This window comes from Ochlerotatus camptorhynchus, unplaced genomic scaffold, assembly GCF_037179485.1.
Source record: "Ochlerotatus camptorhynchus isolate MF236.1 unplaced genomic scaffold, CSIRO-AGI_Acam_v1.1 ptg000081l, whole genome shotgun sequence".
Classification (NCBI taxonomy): domain Eukaryota; kingdom Metazoa; phylum Arthropoda; class Insecta; order Diptera; family Culicidae; genus Ochlerotatus; species Ochlerotatus camptorhynchus.
The window spans coordinates 735,708-757,885 of NW_027040571.1; the positions used below are offsets into that span (position 1 = coordinate 735,708).

At 37.0% G+C, this 22,178-nt stretch overlaps 1 protein-coding gene across 1 annotated transcript in view; it reads right to left on the reverse strand.

The window, feature by feature from the left end:
* LOC135698022 (ras-like protein family member 10B) overlaps positions 1-14,357 on the reverse strand; it is a 131,978-nt gene extending 117,621 nt beyond the window's left edge. Inside the window, exon 1 of the mRNA XM_065217894.1 lies at positions 14,135-14,357. The gene's annotated coding sequence lies outside the window, so the exon portion shown is untranslated. The remainder of the gene's footprint in view (positions 1-14,134) is intronic.
* Positions 14,358-22,178: the final 7,821 nt, after the last annotated feature.

Below are 22,178 nucleotides of genomic sequence, written 5' to 3' on the forward strand. Positions count from 1 at the left end.
AAAACAGTAGCGCCGGAAGTCAGCCTTGACGTAAGTCTCATCATCCATGATGAGACAATGAGGCTTCGTCAGCATCTGGGTGTACAGTTTCCGGGCCCGTGACTTTCCTACCTTATTTTGCCGTTCGTCACGATTTGGAGCCTTCTGCACTTTGTACGTATGCAGTCCCTCCCGGCCCTTGGCTCTCTGAACGGAAGACTTGGACAGATTTAACTTTTTGGGCACATCCCTGACCGAAGCATTGGGATTCCGCTTAAACGCTTTCACGACACGCTTGTGATCCTGATCACTAAAAGAACATCCATTCTGACCGCATTTCTGCTTCCGTTCGATGCTCAGAGTTTCATAATAACGTTTAATCACGACTCACCGTTGTTTGCACGAATCCGAGTTGTTTTCCGATGTCCCGGATTTTCCAGGTGCTTGCGCAAAATCAATTCGTGACTTTCGAAAAACTGACAGCGATAAAAATACAGGGTAAACAATACACTCTAAACTACAACTACCTTATTTTTCAAGAGAAAATACAGAATGGATAATTTTCTAAAGTGTTTTTTTTTTCTTGATGCAATTTGATGTGTGACCCCTTTTATTTCGTAGGCCATCACTAAGAGCACGCCTCAAAATAACGTCCCTAATGTTCGGCCCACAGTTATATAGTGTTAGTAATGCTTAAAAAGTAACAATTGCAGTGCAAGCTGTGATATTAATTTATTAGGCTAGAATTGGCAAAAAGGTAAGTTCTTTGTATTTTATGACCACCGTAGGGTAGATTTGCGTTAGTGCAAAAATGGAACCTAGAAATCAAAAATACGAAAACTCAACTCAACTCTAAAAAAAGAGCAATAAACGTAAAAAATTTGTCTAAAAAATAGGCAATTCATTTCGTCTTCTTCTTATTTTCTTCATATTTCAAGCTTAGTGCGTGCTCTCAACTTAGTGTTCTATAGATGCACTTATACAGATATTGAGAGCTTTCGATGCCTGTACCATTTTTGCATTAGTATAATTGTGTGGCAAGTCTAATCATACTCTATGCCTAGGGAAGTCGAGAAAGTTTCCTGCCCGAAAAATGTGAATCTGCGTGCTCTAAAAGGACTTCTAATCTTCTTGAATTTATAACCTTCATTCTTAACGCAACGGGTAATGGCAAGCACGTAGAAGCTCTTTATACTGACTTCAGAAAAGTATTTGACCGAATCGACATACTGTTATTACTCTGTAAATTGCAAAAAATAGGAATGGAGTCTATACTTTTGTATTGGCTCCAATCATACTAAACGCCGGTGGTGTAGTGGTAAGCGTGATTGCCTCTCACCCCAAAGGGCCTGGATTCAATCCCAGTCGGCGCCGCCGAGATTTTTTGAGGCATACAATCTCTGATCACGCCTTCCTTCGGAAGGGAAGTAAAGCCGTTGGTCCCCGGTTCATTAGTATGAGTTGATGGGTCGATAGGTAGGGTCCATTTCGGTCACCTTTGGGGTGCCACAGGGTTCTCATGTAGGCTCAATAGTTTTTAATATGTACGTAAGCGACATTCCTAGATTCTTAAAAAAAATAAAAGTACTCATCATGTGACGCAGAAGTATTCCAGAATTAAATCAACTTATGTTTCACATTAATTGCAGCAGATTAATTGTAAGGGAATTTAATTGTATGTAGCTATAGACTCCAAATTAAATTTTGTAGAACATTATAATAAATACCATCATAACGAAAGCAAATAGTATGCTGGGCTTCATTCAGAGGTTCAGCTGTAATTTTCAAGACCCACACACTATTAACTTATTATGCACGACATACGTAAGACCCATTCTGGAATACTGTAACCTAGCATGGAATCTGCGCATTGCCATACACGAGTGATATAGAATAGAATCCGTCCAAAAACAATTCCTTTTAACATATCTAGATAGAGCTGAAATTAGGGCGTAGCAGCTTTTGTAAACAATGACGTCTTTCGATGATTTCTATAAATTCAAGGGTGTCCCATGCAAATCATTATCATCATCGGGTAAGGGAAGATTTCTCCTATCTGATGGTTATGTTGGTTTGCGTATGTTTACCTTAAATTTCTAAAATCATCGAGAGAAGTCATTGTTTACACAGATGTTACGCCCTAAGCTCTATCTAGATATACCCTTCGCAAATTAAATTGGACCGCATTTCCTATTCCATCATGGTGCCATTTTTTGCGTATTTTTTTCTGTGTGATTGTTCTGAGAGTAATTTCCGTTATTTAGGATGGCGACAGGGTGTGTGAAAAAATAATTGTGAGAGTAATTCTGATATTCTATGCCATGAGAAATAATGAAATTGATGAAGTGTTTGTAGGTTGATGAGCATGCAGCGTGATGGATTAGAAAATGCGGTCCAATTCAATTTGCTCTACACTGCGAAGTATTAAGCATCACTATTAGCATTCAAATAACAATTTATAAACCGACAAAAACATAATAGAAATAATACATAGCATGTAAGTAAAACATTGTAACCATTGCACAGTAGGCCAACATTAAATCTAGCAGGAAAAAAACAATATCGCTCTGGTATTGCATCCAATTGAGTTGACGTTTTAAGTGAAGTTTCTTGGATTAATTAGGACTAAAAGTTGGGGGATAAAAGTAGTTCACGTTTGTCACCTTATAGATGGCAAAGTGATAACATATTTTATTTCCCAAGATAGTGGTTTGCTGTCTTCGGAAAACTTGTAGAATATAGAATTTTATGAAATGTTTTTAAAGATATAAAAACTGTACATCTTCAAACAACTGAGACATAAGAAGTTTTATAAAATTTGCCTGAAATTCACGTTTGAAGTATTATAATCTGATAATCGCTCAAAAGATTACACAATGTTAAAAACGCTTTCCTTAAAAATTTGTGAATGGGCTGAATGTTAGGGACACTTAGGCAGACCGTAGTGACATTAACCCTGTATAAAACTTTCACACGGCCTTATGCAAAATAGCTATTATCCAGCCTCAACAGTAAAAAAAAATCATTAAACCACGTTTTATGATTCCCAGTCGCAGCTCCACTGAAGCAAATCCACTCCAGGCATGCTCGGTTCATTAATTTCCATATAAACCTCGCACACGAACACTCCATATAATCAAAGGAAAGCCCCATAATTTAACATTCTAATCAGTCGAAGAAATTCACAACCCCCCCAACCGATTAGAACGACAGCAATCGACGTGATGTGCGAGAAGCACCGAACCACTTCAGGCGAATGCCAATAAATTATGTCGTATCGATTTTCGTTTTTATTATCGTTACAGTTGTTTTCATCTCGGTGTGGAAACCGCGTCGTTTTTTTTTTGTCCACAGGCATCAGAAACGAATAAATTATTCAGGCAAATATTGGCAAAGGACGTACCGCTCCATTATTTCATTGTTTTATTTTTCCTCAATTCCAATCAACTCAACATCGATAGTCGTCGTTACCAATTCCATGCTAAACGACAATCCGAAGAGAAAAACCGATTCATCGAGTGGAAATAAATGAACGCTTAGCAAACATGATTTGCGCTGATGAAGGGAGAAAACAAAAACTCGTGCGTAGAGGCCATCGATGGAAATTTCCGGTATTTTCCCTCGAGCGGATTAACCCCAACCATTCAGTTGATTAAGGCTGCTTGGGATCGATTGATGGATGGCCCTGTCCAGGTGGTGACGGAACTGTGGACGTTGGGCATTGTGTGATTTAGATGTGAACGATTAGAAAACATTTTAAAAAGTGAACCGTGAAAAAATAGTTCGGAAACATGGGCATGGGTGCTATAGCAATTGAGCAGGTAAATTTAAAATATACAACACTCACACACTGATTGAAAATCCAATAAGTGGGATGGACTTACTTAGTATCATTTATTATCAAGTGTATCTCGTCGTAGAAAATGTCCCTATTTCGATTGAAGAAATGAAGCGTGGATGGAATTTCCTTCTCCACGTTCATATAACCGCCTTGCACACCAATGAGCATGTCGAGTCGTAGTTCAGTAGGAAATTTCCCCCTGATGAGACGCTTAACCTTTCCGTATTTCCCTAGCACCAACGCTAGATCAGAAACGTATTGAACGGTACCTCTCCATAGACAGCAAGTGTACCTCTAATGTCTTTCCATCAGCATATCGAAAAATGTAGCGCTGCGGTTAAATGGAACAATGCATTCATTCTTCCGCTTTGAACTTAATGAAGGCCACTTTCTCTTCCGCTATCCGGTACGTTGATTCCATTTCAACGGATTTCTAGCAATGCTGCCCATGTACAGTGGGGCCAGGCCAGACAATAATCATAAAATCAACTTTGAGTTTTCGTACTTTTTATATTTTTCCTCTATTTTACTTGCAGGTACCAAATTTTGAGGTACATCGGATAAAAATTAAAGCTTCTAGATTTGTTTTAAGTTGCTATAGTATGAAAATTTTGCAAGAAATCATAATGCAAAAAAAATCGTTTGAGGTTTGTCACATATTTGGTGATTTTAATTATGAATCATCTGTTTACCTACAGATGGTTTTTAATAGAAAATTTTCTCAGAAATTCATCGGAGCACTTAGATTTTGTAAATTTGATGTATTAAAAGTTACAGCCAGAAATAGAAGCACATGATTTTTTTCTATATGCCTTCTAAACTTTCACATCGTCATCTACATATCGTTAAACGGGAAGAAATGCACCACACCTATCCCATTTGATACAGAATTTCATGTAGTTTTCGAAAATTATAGCGTCTTTTTGCGCGAATATGTAATAGTCTACGTTGGTTTACGAAAAAAATTAATAAATAAAATAAATAAATTAAATTAATAAATTAAATTAATAAATTAAATTCATAAATAAAATAATAAAATAAATAAATAAATAAAATAAATAAATTACTTAAAATAAATAAATAAATAAAAATAAAAAATAAAAAAAAAAATAAAAAAAAAATAAATAAAAATAATAAATAAAATAAATAAATAAAATAAATAAATAAAATAAATAAATAAAATAAATAAATAAAATAAATAAATAAAATAAATAAATAAAATAAATAAATAAAATAAATAAATAAAATAAATAAATAAAATAAATAAATAAAAATTTGCGCCAAAGTATCAAATTTGATGATTTATATAATTTTTTTATGATACGCAAGTCAATTGGTCAAATATATTTGTGATACATCTGAGAATTTTTTACAAGTGTGACACTTACACTGAACATTCAATGCTGAATTAGATTATGAATGATGAATTAATGTATCATATGTTGTTTATGTAAAGAGAGATAGAAAGAACTTTAATTTAAAAAGTAGTAGGGTCTGTGCCTAGGGGCACGAACGGAAGCTTGACGTCGGACCGCTAGTGGACGGAACAAATGTGAACATTTAGTTCTTTTGATTGATCAATCATCAATTATCTTAACTCTTTCCGTATTATATTTGTAAGCGTATCAAATTTGTAGTATTTATTTCAAAGAGAAAGTTGATGAAGAAAATCCAAGGGCTGTGAATTTGAGTATTTTTGATTCATCTACCCGACTTGAAATGGTGTGTTTTGGTTTTTTTGTTATTTATGAATTTTAAAGTTTTGCTGAATTTTGGTATTAAAGTGTATTCAATTAATTATGAAGTATATTTTTATTGTTTAATGTATTTTTGATGTATTTCTAAGAATTTTTATTACGGTATTTAAGTTTCAAAGTGTACACATTTACGTATTTTTGTGTACTTTCCGAAGTGTGTATTTACAACTCAGCTGCTTAATGAAGTTGATCGCCCCTCGAGAGAATCAATTTAAATCACTTGCACCCCTGCTTCCAAGTTTGATTACAAGATTATAACTCTGCAGAGCATTTTGTGTGGTTGTTGGGGGCCTGTGGTTCTGAATATAGACAAACAGGCACAGATAAATTCTATTCCTACTTTTTACTGTTATAAGCTTGTTGGCCCTGAAAAGGGCCGTTTTATTGTATACGACATCCATGTCCTCTTACGCTTGGCGTGTTTTCAGAGCAGGTTATAGCATCACGGATCACATTTTCCAGGAACATCTTCAGCACACCTTGTGTTTTCTCGTAGATCAGACTGGAGATACGTTTGACACCACCACGTTTGACACCTTCCTACTGCTGCTATTGCTGACCACCACGCCGTCCAATGCGAACATGAGTTGATGCTAGACAGCAGTGCTGTTTTATATCTTTTCAGGTTAATTCAGAATTCTGTGCAACCAAGTAGTTTAAAAGCTACAAAGACTCCTCCCATTATGAGTAGTTAGCTATCAAGTAGCGACACTGGCTCCTTTCCTTTTGCGTAGCTTGCCAATGGCAACACCTTGAAAGATAGCGACGCCGGTGGTGTAGTGGTAAGCGTGATTACCTCTCATCCCAGCAGGCCTGAGTTCAATCTCAGTCGGTGCCACCAGCATGTTTTAAGGCATAACATCTCTGATCACGCTTTCATTCGGGAAGTAAAGTCGTTGGTCCCCGGTTGAGTTGGTGGGTCGATAGGTAGGGTCCAGGTGTGGGAGCTACCTTCCTGGCGTCAGTAGCATTTGTGCTCAGCACGGAAAACAAATCTCGCGTCACTTTTCAAAAGGTTCTATCTACATTGATCGATTCTCTTCATCGACTCTCTTTCGCAAATAACTCGGCTTCAAAAATGGCCGTCTTCGTCTAATTAGATGCTAGATTGTTGCTTCTTCCATCAAAAATATCCAGTCGTGGCGATTCAAAGGAAGAGTTGGTGAAGAGAATCGATCAAAGTCATTTGTCCAAGTAAGGTTACATGAGCATTTTGTGTGGTCGTTGGGGGCGTTTGGTTCTGAATATGGACAAACAGGCAGATGGATTCTATTCCTACTCTTTACTGTAATAAGCATGGTGGCCTTGAAAAGGGCCGTGTTGTTTCCAAAGTTGGTGATGATTTATCCTCCGAAACCGTACAGAGTGCGTCTCTGTCCCTTCAAAGCGTAGATGATATCCATGGCCGCTTACGCTTGGCGTGTTTAGTGTAGGTGACAGCATCACGGATCTCATTTTCCAAGAACACCTTCAGCACACCTCGTAGATCAGACCGGAGATACGTTTGACACCGCCACGGCGAGCCAGACGACGGATGGTGGTTATGTCGAAGAACTTTGCGATGACTCGTTACTCGTTTATGAGGACTGGGTTTGGGAAGAACGTTTAACAGTGATAAAATTATCACTTTTTATTTGTACATTGGAAAATGCTTGACATTACCACTTTTTCAATAGTTTCTCGTAAAAAATTCAGTCGGAAGCATTGTTATAGATGCATAGATGCATTTGATCGATTGGTGATAAAATTATTGAAATTGGTCCAGGAGCAGCTGAGTTATTAATGTTCGAAATCTTTCAAAATATTGTTTCATGTTCCATTTTTGGTTTTCAAAAAGTGTACCCCAGTATAGAAAATAAAGACGTAGTCCGACGTCAAAAAAAATTATATTCTTTCTTTCCTTTGGATGAAGCACCAAATTTACTTATCGTTGCTCCCTCATCGTTGCTCTCTGCCCTCCCCCTGTCTACGCTCATGGTAAACACCCCAAGTAACATTGCAGGTTTTATCGCGATTTATAGCATTCATTTACACTACTTTTTGAACTGTGTACGATTGCATTCTGCTGAGTGAGTTGAGTGAGAATTTTGCAAAAAGAATAACTTTTTTATTTTCTAGCTTTGAACATAAATTAACACATTTAAATCGCTATTAATATGGAGAAAACTGCTATACTGTAACACAAAACATACTGTAACATACAAATACTGTAAATTTGCTGTGGCAATTGATTTAAATCACTAAGCCAAAATCTATCTTACTCCGCTATTTAAATCGAATTTTATTGATTTTTTTAAAAATATTTTGATACAGATTTCTGTATATACAGATAACAGAGTTTTAGAGAATATATAGAGAATTTCCAAATAATAATATATAGTTTTTTATATATTAATTCCGATAAAAATCATTTCTTTCTTTTTAATAGCTTGTATTCACTCTTCAAGCATCAAATCCTAATCGTATTTTCCCCTTTTTTTTCCTTTATTAACGAGACTTTCAGCCTTAGGCTGGTTCATCTCTAAAAGTATTTTCTGCTTAATAAAATAATTTTGAATGTACTTCTGATGTTCAGATGTCCTGATTTCAGATTTCTCGTTGGGAGAAATAATAGTTTCCCATTCTTATTGTTTAATTAACCATGCCACATGGTAACCGACACGATGGTTAGTTCTTTTTTTTTTGACAAATCAAGACCAACAATTGAAAAGGCCTCAACTTCATTTTGTAAACAAACCTTGTAAGGCGGTTTTTCGCAAACCGAAACCTAAATTCGCAAACCTAACACACAATCGGGTAGAAGAGAATTTCCCCTCCCTGTCCATTTTGTTGATTTGCGTTGGTGGCCTTTGGTTCGCGAGAAAATGGCCTACAATGATTGTTTACAAAATGGAGTTGAGACCATTTGAATAGTTTGTAGTAGGTCTTGAAATGGGGAAATAAGCCCTTTTAGCAAACTTTCTCTAATAGTCATCTGCAAATTTTGATATTTGAATAGCGTCATATTAGGTCTTGGCCTGATAAAGATTTTCGTAATCTCAGACATAAAAATAATACAATTCTTTGGAAATGTGAATGTTACTCCATTTTCAATTGGAAGCTGATTTGTCGCTCACTATTAAGCGTATTTTTTTTAAAAATAATTTCGGTCTTGTAAATATATACATCTCTTTAAAAAAATCAAGATTATAGGATTTCGAGATTTTCTAAATAAAGTTATTATTTAGAAAGTAAAATTTAGTAATTTTTCGAGATTCTAAGCTAAGATGAAATCGTACAGATTTTTTTACAGATTTTTGTCTGCCAGATACAGATTCAAAAGATTTTTTGCTATGAAAACACAGATTGAAACTTGAAAAAAAATGGCAACACTGATTCAATCTGGTGCTGCTTCAGTACACGGTAACCGCAAAATACCCAATAATGACTACAAAGTAAGCATTTTCGAGGGAAACTGGGACTACCCATGAAATGAGTAAAATTTTTCCTATTTATGAGTAATTACAACTAAAAAAATAGTAGTAAGTACTCATTTTTGAGTAACAAATACTCATAAATGGGTAATATGTTTACTCATTTAATGGGTAGTCCCAGTCTCCCTCGAAAATGCTTACTTTGTAGTCATTATAAAGAGTTGCACCGTCGGTTTAACCTCACATTTTTTGACATTTGGCAGTGGTTTGTTTACATGGATGTTTTTTTTTAGATTTTTTGGAGTGTAATATTTTTCAAAGGAACATAGTCGGATATCATATGTTTTAGTTCTTTATATTTAAAACCTTAAATCCACTTGAATTGCCTAAAAAGCATAGGTAAACAAACCACCACTGAATGTCAAACTGATGAATGCGGGTTCATCGCGTTCATTCGTGACGTCAGCGTGCAGCATCCTATTGGATATTTTGCGGTTACCGTGTAGAGATAATTGCTCGGTTGTCTTTCAGTTTATCCTTCTTTCCTTCTACTGCTGTCAGTTCTGAGTCGACCTGCAGAGTCACTAGGTTGGAAGATTTTACACTCGTTCGGCAATCTGTTTGTAGGTGAGGATGCCTATTTTAATTCTGTAGTGCTCGCGCGCGTGAATGAATTTTCCCATGCTTGGGTGGAACCTGCATTGTTCGGTTGTTCCACCCAAGTCTTCCGTCGCTTTCAGTCTCCTTCAATTTCCATGCTGTACAATCCAATCAAAACATTATATAATGTTGACGTTTTACTGTTCATGAACCATGTTCCCGTTTTCGAGAACAGGTTCACGATATTCAACGCATGAACTTTAATCTCGTTTACCAGAACATTTAAAATGGCTTGACTTCCCTGAGCATAGATTATATGATTGTACTTGCCACATTATTATACTAATGCAAAAATGGTACAGGCGTCAAAAGCTCTCAATTAATAACTGTGGAAGTGCATCTAGAACACCAAGTTGAGAGCACGCAATAAGCTAATAAGCGATAAGAAATAAGCGATGAGCAATAAGCTTGAAATGCATAGAAGAAGAAGACGATATTGGCTTCAAGCCATTTCGAGGAGGCCCTCGACTCAAAGGCATGAATCATATCCGTCGCAATAAGATGTTTCAAGAAATTAACCGATGGTTAGTTTTGTATTTGCTTGAAGCAATAAATCACACAAGTTGATGACATGAAAAGAAAAAAAATCCCACATGTACTGTCAGATTATAGAAGAACATCAGGATAGTTAGACCGGTACCATGACCAAAATCTCTAGAACCGTGAGGAAATTTTCTACAGCTCTACGGTCTTCGACAAAGTTGCTTGTTCTACAAAGTACCATCTGTTTTAGTTTTCTGTTTAGCTCTTGTTCCCACCGCCTAGAATGCATTTGATTTTAAATTTTTATTAGGTTTATTGTGAAAATTTGCACATTTCATGTTGAGAAGATATCAAATACTAGGATTGCGATACTTTGGGATTGGGATAAGATTAAGTGACCAGGAGCATTTTGCAACACGAAATACTCACGGGCTGTATTCTGTAATGTTCACGTTCGGCGAATGGAAAATGTGTGTGTTTTCCAATGCACTACGACTAGAAAGTCATCTAGTTTGTTTTTTTTTTAGTAAAGTAGAAATGTAAATCAGAAGAAGATGAGTTGTATGAACTAATTATTAACATACACACTTGGAAAAATTCATGTAAATTTAAGTGCTCTGAGAGTGACATATTCGAGCATCAATTTTGACAAAAATTTGAGTCATAGCAGATGCTATATCTAATCTAATCTAATCTAACAACAACACAGCCAGTTCTTGAAAGCATCCTGGAAAATAATGGATATACCTTCATAATTTGTCTTTTCTATCTGATATATGTTTCACATCGAAGATGCGTCACATATATCAAAACGGCCAGGCCTAATGTGCAGCATTTAAGGGGCAAGATGATAGAGAAAACATCGGGCACGATGCTTCAGAATCCAATAAATGGATGAAACGTGGACATCTCGTACCGTACGTTCCGATTTTGGTAATTAGATGATTGGTTGGTTGTTGGAAGCATCAAAGCTAGAAAGGTTAAGTGATGCTCCATTTTCTTCTGACGGTTGGGACATGAGCACTAACTCTTGTCCTAGCCTTTTAAGGCTAATGGCTATAGCGCCATTACTCGCTTTCTGAAAAGAGAAGACGGAAAGGAAAAGGAGAAGGACAAAGGGAAAAGGATTATGTAAACTCTACGAACATAATCAATATTTTTGATTTGAAATATATAATATAGAAATGCATAACAGCGGTGGTCACTACCCGATTCTTGTCACTATTATCAAGTTATAAAAAGTAACAAGCACTAAAATGTAATCCTTTCATTACTGGAAAATCCTGATTCCCTAGTTTAAAGTTGTCTCGACTAGGGTTCAGTGGTAGATTTTATACAGTACTTGTTCGATAACTTGGCTAAAAGCGCAGTCATGTTAGTGAATTCCACTCGCTAACTTGGCTGGCTTGTCAAACGTCAAAAAACACTGAGGGGAACTTCGAGGAATTGTTTGATCGACGTTACAAAATTTAATGTGCATTAAATTGAAGCAGTGTAAAGTTTGTTATTGTTATTTTCGCAGCATTCAATTTCGCGAGTTTAGAAACGCATTAAAGTCCTGATTTCAGCGTGAAATGAAAAAAAAATCAAATTTATTTATATTAACATTTAATATTCCATTCGAATGCCCCTCACTAATTTTCACAATGAAATGTCAACCTAAATGTGACGTCTATTTTTAACGTATGACTACTTTTTAACTGGGTTTGAAAAGATAAAAAATTACAAAATGGAACGAACTCACCAAGTTTAGGCAATTGAAGGCTACATGACATATATTGATGTATAAGTCCAAATTGTAGACGAAGCTTGACGAAGTTTAATATGAACTAGTCCGGTTTATGGTAGTTGCGCGGAATGTCTTCCATCGATTTGAGATAAACAAATATTCGGATGTATGTAGTCGATTTTTGATGTGCATTGGCAAGCCTTCTCGTGGCCAATAGTCAGGTTCAACGCTGCGACTCAACGAATGATGAAGCTAATGATGGGACGAATGATGGGACGCTTCGTAGAGGTTCTACTTGTCTTCGGAACAGCTTCTCAGCGGCAAATAATAGGGACTGAGGAACTATAAATTGTCTCCTGGACCTGGTTTTGGCCAGATCAGCAACCGATTATAGATAAAAAAAAACTCCACGCAAAAAACAAACGTCAGGTTCGATCACACGCACAGCCTACTCCTTCCATTGATCGCAACAAATTAATCGAGTCATAACAGATGCTATATGCTCAACCAAACGTAATTTTCGTCGAGCAACGAAACTTTCAGTCTTGGAGCACCTAATATTACAGGAAATGTTTGTTTACGTCTCATCTTTTATGTCAAAGATGGATTTCGTCACGTGTAAAATTAGTATAGTATTGCAAGTTGTATCAAGGTTATAAAGCATTCAATATGTCCAAAACATGGGCAAAAAGGCTGTGCTGAAAACAAAATTGCTATTTGGGAAATTGGTTTTCCCAAATGTGGAAATAATGACCTCCTACTATTCGCGATAGATTAAAATGAGTGAAAAATAAATTGTAAACAAATTGAGTTGATTCATTTAAAATTTACATAAAAGCAGGATAGAAAAAAAATAATAATCGAAAAATCGACCAAGGGCTCCAAGAGTGGTTAAGTCGGCTCTTTCAGAGCCCTTATTGCCTGCAGGGATATTCAATATTCAATAGCCAACATTTGGAAATTATTATTATTATTTTAGATATAAGTTTGTTTATGTTTAATACTTTGAAATAAATTAAAGCCCCAAAGTAACAACGCAAAAGCTCGTAAGACTCCAGCAAAGACCCTACATAGTTTTAGAAAAGCCTGCTCATCCAACCACTTTAGTGCCTCTAATATCACATGACTTGCAGAGTAGCTCCAATGGTCTTCAGTGTAAAAATTAATGTTTCCTTTTAGGAAATCCTGTTATATTTTAATTCAGAGTGCATTTGAGATTCAAAACATTAAAATAATACCTAAGTTAGCTTGCATATCTAAAAGTAAAAAGAAAACAATTTAATAAAATACCTTACAAACCACTATATTGTAGACGCTGGAACAAGTCCACTAGCATGTCCAACCCACACCGATTTCAAATTAAGTAAATGGAACGTCGATCAAAGCCTCAGCCTCAAAGCACATAAAACAAGCCATACCCGTAACCCTTTTGGCGTCTGCTTTTTCGCTCCAATCCATCCCAATCGGAATACATTTTCATAATCATTCAAGTAGCCTTCCTGCCCGTGAGTCCTACAGACGTCCAAACCCACCCAACTTGCACTAGCTGAAACGATGAATATGGATATAAAAAAAGCGCACAGAAATAGGAGCGAAAAAACACAGAGCATGATTGCATAACACTGTGCTTCGCTTTTCTTCGCCAAACCGGGCCGTGCCGCCGACGCCGACGACGACAACGACAGCATAAACCGGGCACACTTTGGATTCATCCTGCTTTCACAACGAATGTTTTTTTGCTCTCCAGCCGTTCCGAATAGTACGCTGTCTGCATCTCTAGGGTTATCCTTTGACAGCACTTCGACGGCGGCAGATATTAAAATCCAATATCGCAGATCACCCAGGCTGGCGAACCGAGTGGGAAACGAGACCACCATTGCCGCCATCCACAGCCGAAGTGGGCGGGAAAATTGAATTCCAACTTCCATTCCCATTCCACATGATCCATATCCTTAAACGGACTGCCTTCCACTGTCACTTTGTCTGCATCAAGCTGCTCGCAAACATCTTACACAAACTTTTTCCACTTTCCCCGACTCCAAGAGCAGCACTCCGGACTACGTTATTCTTTTATCATAAATATTTATTTACTTCATCTCCTATTTGCTCTCTTTCATCGAGGCTCACTTCAAGGATTCCTGCACACTGTATACGCATTTCATTTATTCATCCAAAAATTAGATTATGTACTTCTTATCATATTTCGCTCGCGTGATTCCTACTCTTTTTCACTTCGATGATTCCCCCGCCGCTGGCTGCTGGGTCACATTACCCGAAAAACGATTCCCCCTCGTGGAAAAGCTCCAGGCCCTAGGACCGCTTGCTTCGCGGCGGACAGTAAGCCAAGCACAAGTGAAAGCGCACACACAAATACTGCACCCGCAAGGACTCCGAAAGGAAAATTTAAGACTGTGCTGCTGAGGAGCCACAGACACCAGACAACCAAACAACAACCACACAAGTTTGCGCCGCAACGCTAAAGCACCGACGATGCCGCAAAGCTAGGACCGATCCGAACGTGAGCAAATCTCATTTTCGACTGGTCGCGGGTTGGACCTCTTCGCACGGGATGGGTTCACCGAATCCGGACATCCACCGCATATTTCGCAGCATCTTTCCACCAAATAAACCGAGCTCTGGTGGGAAGAAATTCGGCACGGAGCTACAGCTCTCTTGCGTTCTGAATGCTCTCGCGGGTGATGGTGAGATCCAGGCTTGGAACGGTTGCCAATAGCACTTGAAAAATCACCGGAATCTAGTCGGTTATGTTGTGAGGCATCGATCTTGTTCTTTTTTTTTTTTTAATGATTTGTTAAAAAGTATCGATGATCTTGAAGGATTTCAGGAATTGTTGTCTTCCACTTTTTAAAGAAGGTGGCTTTCTAAATATATAAATGTAATTTGGTTTGGTTGAATGCACAGTACATGGTGCATGAAAGAAAACGTGGCAGGTCAACAAATATGAAATGTTAGAATTATTTCCAATATTAAAACTGTGGTGGATCGTCACACTGCATTACACGAAGATCAAAAGTTGGCAATTTCACACTATCCATGATCAAACTGATTGAGGTCTCCAATAATAAGCTTTCCCCTATCAACTAGGTGAAAATACCAATTTAAAGTTTCAAAATAAATATTGTTAAAAAAAACTAGGTACTTAATTTAGTTTTTTTTTAAATTCATTTTTTTTATCAAGGTACGAATGCGGAAGCTTTACGGAGCCGAAATTCATTTTACTTTTTACAACGTTTCTTAAAAATAGAGTTAATAGAGGTTTCCGAATACTCGCGGCTTACTCGAGGTTACGGGCTACAATCTATTAACAGGTAGGGAAGGGATCAAGGAAAAGGTACACTAGGATGCGATTGATATATTTATCTCCACCGCCGTTTGATGATTGTTTTTTGACGATTGACCATGAGAGATGCAGTGAGATGACGGGAAAGTGCTCTTGAACGAGGGGCTTGGGAAGGGACAACAATGAGAGAACAGAAACTTAAATTGATACACGAACCGACAAAACACTACCACACTCTCAAACGTTAGTAATTGTAAGCGTCAAAGGTGATGAGCGACGAAAGCATTGGCCATTTAGAAGCTAGTTGCTTCTAAAGAGTATTCAATATTGGAATTATGAATACAATAATGTTCCTCATGGAGTCAGACACATACAAAATTTCGAGAATGCCATCAACAATTCCAGAAAATGTGAACATGGCTGCATGCCCAAGTAGCATTTCTTGTTTTATTGCACTCTATTAGTGGTTATTGAGATCAATTTCATAAAACTGCCAATAAAATTAATAGCTCCAGCACAACCTTTTGATAACCGCTATAAGATCGTCATACAGCTTAGTGGACCACTCTTGATAAGGTTTATAAAGCATGTTTGAGAATCACAATAAAGCTGTCTTAAAACCTTTTGTCAGGAAGCCTCATACCCTACAAAAGGTTCTCATAGCCTCTATAAGAGTAATATTGTATCCAAGCAGTTTTATTACGCTTTGGTGATAATCAGTTATAAAGCCAATTTAATTTTTATTGGCTTCAAAGCAACCGCCATAAATTAGCTTGTTGTTGTTCTGTTCTGCTGAAACTTTTTTTCCAAATGGAAATCTTTAGCGTTAAAAATATGCTTGAGTGTTGGTGTCAAGATCACCATGCCATCAATTTTGTTTCATGCGACATTAGTGAAAATTTTAAAGAAAATATATGACTTTTTAGAAGTTCCAAAACATATGCGCTTGAAATGTTATCGTGTATATTGAGATAATATGAGCGTTAAATAAATGCGCCTCCAAAATAATTCAAGTTAACAAAAAAGATTGTTTCAGAAATCAAATGAATTTGATGGAATTACCTTAATTTTACAGAAAATTGATCTCAATACATAAATTCATACCAATGCACACTGGAAATCATTTCGGATCTCTTATTTAGCCATTATTTTATTGAAATTTCTTGGATTTTATTCCAAGGCTAATGGCATTTTCATAATGACAATATGGCGACAGAGGACAGCAGGCAAGAAAAACACCAAGCGCAATTTCTTAAAATGTCTAATGCTTACATTGCACACTGGGTCAGGAATGCAACCTAGCGGATCAAAATTAATAACTCCGAAACGAAGCATTTCCGCGACTTGGTGTCTTCGGCAAAATTTCTCGTCATAATAAGGACCATCTATTGACATAAACAAATAGTTCAAAACTCTTCCGCAAAGATGGTGCCACAATCTAACTTCTTTCTCTGACGTTTTGGAGACTTGATGTTTTGGGCAAAGTTGTTTATCTTGACAAAATAAACAGCTATTTCAAAGACGTTAAATTTCCACTGTCTACTGGTTCCAAGTTATATGGAGTTAAAGAAAAAAATGTCGAAAATATGGTTTTTTTCTGTTTCGGTTTTTTTGCTTACAGCTTTATAATGTTTTATTATTCTCTTATGCAAATACATTAAATAAATAGCTTTTGTGAAGAAACATACTGGATTAAGCTTCAAATTTCAAAGATATTGTTGAAAAAACGAGAAAAAAAAACACAATTTTTGAACATTAATATCTCCCAAAGCGCAAAAAATCGCAACTTTCTCTTTCGTTGATAACTTATTCACAGAACCGTTTCTTGATGTGTTTGTCGTATTGGATGCTAGATAAAAGCTTCTTTTATCGATTTATGTGCTGAAAATACCTGGGAATGTCTTTACATGACCGTGGGGATGCAAAGAGAAAGTTGACGAAGCGAATCTGTCAATATTACTTAGAACCTAATGCAATCTTCAGCTTGAATTCATTTTTGACGTAGGACTACGTCTTTGATTTCTATATGGGGGTACACTTTGTGAAAACTGAAAATGGAACATGTAACAAATTAAGAAAGATTTTGAACGTTAATAACTCAGCTGCCCCTGGTCCAATTTCATTAATTTTATCACCAATCGATCAGAAATATGGCTACGCATCGATAAAAGTGCTTTTGAATGTTGATTTTCAACAAAAACTATTGGAAAACTGGTAAATGTCCAGCATTGTCCAAAAGCGTTGAATTAACTAACAAATCCACCAATTACCTACATGCATATGTTGTCCTGTGCTGTGGAACTGGAATATCCGGAACCTTGGAAGAAGCTGGAAGCCGTGGAAAGTCCCTATCAACATCAAATGGTTTGAAACCCGCTGGAGGGGCTTTCGGAACATTACCGCTACTTCCTGGTTTCTTCAAGAAGGCTCGAGGTTCAATACGAGAGGCCTCCTGAGGCTGTTGCGTGATCATTTTGTATCGCTTCCTAGGTGAGGCGGGGGGAAGATGGAGTAACTGATCTTAGGATTTCCACGAAGGAACGCTGCGAGCGAGCTTTCAAAGACCGGTGGAGTTTTTCTCCCTGCTGTTTGTATCTTGGACAATCTGCGAGAGCATGCGGAATTTCCAAACAATAAGGACATTTTGGGGAGGCAAGGCAAGAACCCTCCGTATGTTTCTCCCCACATTGATCACAGCGTGGCTTGTTACCACAGAAATCGCTTACATTTTGTGTAGTTCATTTTTTTTAACTCTTTATTTGTTCCAAATTCAAAATACATTCCATTTTAACCTAGGTGCTCCAGTTACTACAGTAACTTACCAGCCTTAATTGTTATGATATATATCTAAGTGTTTTTACATTGTTCCTGTCTTGGCAATTCAGTATTTTAAACAGGTTTTTTTAAACCTTCATGTCAGTATAACAATTGATATCTATAAACTAAAAACTAAAACTAAATCTTATCTAAGTATAAAGAGAATTAATCGTTGCAATTGAGGATTGCACCGATTTTTGCCTGAAATTATTGATTATTTTGCCGGACATATGTTCTAAAGTCTCAACATTCGAAATTCTATGTACTTCGGTAGTACTGTACCAGGGAGGCAACTTCAGAATCATCTTCAGAACTTTGTTCTGAATCCTTTGAAGTGCTTTTTTCCTGGTAGTGCAACAACAAGACCATATTGGCACAGCGTAAAGCATGGCCGGTCTAAAAACTTGTTTAAATATTAGAAGTTTATTCGTCAGGCAAAGTTTGGATTTCCTGTTAATAAGAGGATACAAACATTTTATATATTAGTTACATTTGGCTTGAATGCCCTCAATGTGATCTTTAAAAGTTAATTTATGGTCAAGTATTAATCCAAGATATTTCACTTGGTTTGACCAGGAAATTGGAACTCCGTTCATAGTGACTATGTGACTACTACTAGGTTTCAAAAAGGAAGCCCTGGGCTTATGTGGAAATATTATAAGTTGAGTTTTGGAAGCGTTGGGAGAAATCTTCCATTTTTGTAAATAAGAAGAGAAAATATCTAAACTTTTCTGAAGTCTGCTGCAAATAACACGAAGACTTCTTCCTTTAGCGGAAATGCCTGTGTCATCAGCGAACAAAGATTTGTGGCAACCCTGAGGCAAATCAGGGAGGTCCGAAGTGAAAATGTTATACAATATAGGCCCAAGAATGCTACCCTGAGGAACTCCTGCTCTAACAGGTAGTCGATTAGATTTGGAATTTTGATAATTTACCTGCAGAGTTCTGTCAGTTAAATAATTTTGAACTAATTTCATAATGTAAAGTGGAAAATTAAACTTTTTCAATTTAGCAATCAAACCTTCATGCCAAACACTGTCGAATGCTTTTTCTATGTCTAGAAGAGCAACTCCAGTTGAGTGGCCTTCAGATTTGTTTGAACGAATTAAATTGGTAACTCTCAAGAGTTGATGAGTAGTTGAATGCCCATGGCGAAATCCAAACTGCTCATCTGCAAAAATTGAGTTCGTATTGATGTGAAGCATCATTCTATTCAAAATTATCTTTTCAAAAAGTTTACTTATTGAAGAAAGCAAACTTATTGGACGGTAGCTAGAAGCTTCAGCTGGATTTTTATCCGGCTTCAAAATTGGAACAACTTTTGCATTTTTCCATTTATCAGGAAAGTATGCCAAATGGAAACATCTGTTAAATAATTTTACCAGGAAAGACAAGGTACTCTCTGGGAGTTTTTTGATGAGGATATAGAAAATTCCATCATCACCTGGAGCTTTCATATTTTGAAATTTTTTAGTTATAGACCTTACTTCGTCCAAATCAGTCCCCCAGGAATCCCGAGAGAAAATATTCCGAAAATCCCGAGCAACCTGATTCTCAATAGGACTAGTAAGACCCAAACTGAAATTATGGGAATTCTCGAATTGCTTAGCAAGTTTCTGAGCTTTTTCCAAATTTGTGATCAAAGTTTTACCACCTTCTTTAAGCGCTGGAATTGGCTTTTGAGGTTTTTTCAAAATTTTTGTGAGTTTCCAAAAGGGTTTGGAACTCGGGTCTAATTTAGAAATATTATTTTCAAAAGTTTTGTTCCTCAGGGCAGAGAATCGCTTTTTAATTTGTTTTTGCAAATCCCGCCAGATAACTTTCATGGCAGGATCGCGTGTTCTTTGATATTGTCTCCTACGGACATTTTTAAGACGGATCAAGAGCTGAAGATCATCGTCTATTATAATTGAATCGAATTTAACCTCGCATTTTGGTACTGAGGCAGCTCTTGCTTCAACTATAGAAGTAGTCAGAGATTCAAGAGCATAATTAATTTCATCTTTGGTTTGCAAAGGAATGTTTGGATCGAAGTTATATTCCATAAATGTTCGATATTGCTCCCAATCAGCCCTATGGTAATTGAAAGTAGAGCTGTTGGGATTAGAAACTATTTCTTGAGATATTTCAAAAGTTACTGGAAGGTGATCAGAACCGAAGTCAGCATGGGTAACCAATTGGCTACAAAGTTGACATGAATCAGTTAAGACCAAATCAATAGTTGAGGGATTTCTTGCAGAAGAAAAGCATGTTGGACTGTTTGGATATTGAATAGTGTAATAACCTGCAGAACAATCATCAAACAGAATATTACCATTGGAATTGCTTTGAGCATTATTCCATGAGCGGTGTTTTGCATTAAAATCACCAATAATGAAGAATTTAGACCTATGACGGGTAAGTTTCTGGAGGTCACCCTTGAGAAAATTCTTTTGCTGGCCTACGCATTGGAATGGCAAATAGGCAGCTATAAACGTAAGTTGTCCAAATTTTGTTTCAACAGAAACTCCCAAAGTTTCAAAAACTTTGGTTTCAAATGAAGAAAGAATTTTATGCTTGATTCGTCTATGAATAATGATGGCAACGCCACCACAGGGTCCATCAAGACGATCATTTCTATAAATCAAGTAATTTGCGTCCTTCTTAACCTTATGGTCAGGTTTAAGGAACGTTTCAGTTATAACGGCAATATGCACGTTATGAACTCTCAAAAAATTAAATAGCTCGTCTTCATTATCTTTAAGAGATCGAGCATTCCAATTTAAAATGTTTAATGCTTTAAAATCCATTACTGAATTTTAAAGTCATGACAATATTATTAGCAAATTTTACTCCAGTTTGAATAGCATCAAACATGGAGTTAGATTTAAGCATATCAGAAATCATGTCAATTAATGAATTCTGTAAAAATTCCATTTTAGGGGCAGTAATGCTTCCTAAGTCAAAATTGTCAAAATTTCCGTTAGAACGTTGGTTAGTATTTTGATTTCTACCCGCTGCAATAGCAGCATAGGTAGCTCCATTAACTCGCTGAACATTGTTAGCAGCGAGGGGAGTAGGTACAGATGAAACATTTGAAGCAGGGGTGATATTTGTACCTACGGGTACGAATGTAGAATTTGTTCCTCGCTGACCGTTGTTAACAGCAGAGGAATTTGTACCTGGTCGGAAACGTGGAGCGTTTCCTACCTGTCGGTTAGAACGAGATTGTAGGATCGCTTTGCGAGTCTTACATTCCCAAAAATTGGATTTGTGGTTTTCACCACAATTTGAACATTTAAATTTCTTAGGATCTTCCTTCACAGGACAGTCGTCCTTTGCGTGAGAGGAATCACCACAATTCATGCATTTAGCTGGCATGTAGCAATTTTTAGTTCCGTGACCCCATCCCTGGCACTTACGGCACTGAGTGAGGTTTTGGAAATTTCCCCCAGTCTTCCTGAAGTGTTCCCACTTCACTCGGACATGGAGCATAAGGCTAGCTTTTTCTAAGGCCTTAAGGTTGTTTAGTTCACTAGACTTGAAGTGAACTAAATAAAAATCATTAGAAATCCCGTTGCGCGAATCGCCAGGACGGGATTTCATTTTCATTTTGATTGCTTGAAGTGGCACAACTCCAAGTAATTTTGCCAGTTCATCTTTGATCTGATCCAGGGATTCACCACTGGGCAGTCCTTTCATGACAACCTTGAACACACGTTCAGTTTTGGTGTCGTAAGTAAAAAAATTGTGCTTCTTCTCAGTAAGATACTTGAGAAGACATTTAAAGCCGTCCAAGGTTTCAGCCAATACACGGCATTCACCCCGACGTCCAATTTGTAGTGAAAACTTAACTTTCACGAAATTCAAAAGTTCCATGCGAAGAGCATGGAAATCGGAAGTGCTTATCACAATAGCGGGAATCTTTTCCTTCTTGGCATAAAGCCGGGAAGCTTACTAGATTTTTCTTGGATGATGGATCATTCTCATCATCCGTGAGCAAATCAAATTGATTACTTAAATTAATTCCATCAGAAGGGGGGTCAAGAGTTTTCCCCTTTCATTTGCGTTTAGGCGCCATGGCGGCAGTAATTTTTTATGCAAATCGACTTCCATTACTATAAGAATCTGAAGGATCGAAGAGGAATTTTCCAAATCGATATCCAAGAAAGATTACCTCGGGTAGGGTCCAAACAAGGATCGAAGAGGAATAAGAGTT